At 40.5% G+C, this 1,400-nt stretch overlaps 1 non-coding gene across 1 annotated transcript; it reads right to left on the minus strand.

Moving 5' to 3' along the window:
• On the minus strand, window positions 1-107 carry LOC119999166. The gene has a single exon (XR_005468346.1). It is a non-coding gene; the product is annotated as a small nucleolar RNA R71 (small nucleolar RNA).
• Window positions 108-1,400: the final 1,293 nt, after the last annotated feature.

Below are 1,400 nucleotides of genomic sequence, written 5' to 3' on the forward strand. Positions count from 1 at the left end.
CAATTGAGAAAGGAGATAAATGCCTTCCAGCAGAAAGATGGAGATTCTTTTCATGAAGCATGGGTGCATTTCAATGAGTTGCTTCGCAAGTGTCCTCATCATGGTTTTTCCAAAGATGACCAAGCTCAATCCTTTTATGAAGGCTTGAACGATGCCAACAAAGTCTTAGTGGACTCAGCATGTGGGGGAGCTTTCATGAATAAAACAAGTAATGAGGCTTTTCAAATATTTGAGACTTTAAGTGAAAATTCTCAGCAATTCTCTACTGGAGGAAGGCAAGGATCAAGGAGTAGGAGTGTTTATGAAGTAAATGTTCGAGATGGATCTTCCTCACAAATAACAGCTATTGAAAATAAATTAGACATGCTAATGAAGACCATACTCTCAATAAGACAAGCTACTCAAAGTGAGGTATGTGCTAAATGTTTCAATATTGATCATACAACTGAAACTTGTCACATGTATTCTACAGAGCTGGAGCAAGCTAACTATGCGGCACAAATGTCAAGGTATAACCCTTACTCCAATACTTATAATCCGGGTTGGCATGACCATCCAAACTTAAGATGGAGTAACAATGACAATGTCCAACAAGCAATTACTGCACCTCAAGGCTCGAGCCAAGGACAGATAGCTCGAGCTATGAATCCTCCAGCACCTTTGCAACGTGCACCTGGTAAGTCACTTGAAGATTTGGTTATGACTATGGTTGATAGCACTAATTCCTTTATACAGAAAGCAGATAGTCATTTCCAAAAGCAAGATAAGGCTATAGAGAACCTTGAGAGACAAATGAGTCAAGTTGTGACTGTTCTTTCTCAAAGGGAACCGGGTAAACTCCCTAGCCAAACCGAAATTAATCCTAAAGGAGTAAACCCTGAACAAGCAGCAGCTGTGACTTTGAGGAGTGAAAAGCACGTTCTGGACAAGCCAATGTTGAATAACAAAGGAAAGAATGATGTGGTAGAGGAGGAGGACAAAAGGGACACAATTCTTGGGCAAAAGGAGATGGAAAAAAATATTGAGGAGAAGCAAATAACCGACCATCAGGTAACCAATGCTTCAAATTCGTATACTGTGCCCATTCCTTTCCCTTGCAGGTTCATGAAAACCAAGAAGGAGCAACACGATAAAGATATCTTGGATACCTTTCGTAAGGTCCAAGTAAACATCCCTCTCTTGGATGCTATAAAACAGATTCCCAAGTATGCGAAATTTCTTAAGGAGCTTTGTACTAACAAGAGGAGATTTGAAGAACATGAAACAGTAGCTCTGAGTGAGGAGGTGTCAGCTGTGCTCCAACGTAAACTACCTCCCAAATTGAAAGACCATGGAAGCTTTACCATACCGTGTACCATCGGTGAAAAAAGGTTTGAAAAAGCCTTACTTGATTTAGGTGC

The sequence above is a fragment of the Tripterygium wilfordii genome, chromosome 5 (assembly GCF_013401445.1).
Source record: "Tripterygium wilfordii isolate XIE 37 chromosome 5, ASM1340144v1, whole genome shotgun sequence".
Classification (NCBI taxonomy): Eukaryota; Viridiplantae; Streptophyta; class Magnoliopsida; order Celastrales; family Celastraceae; genus Tripterygium; species Tripterygium wilfordii.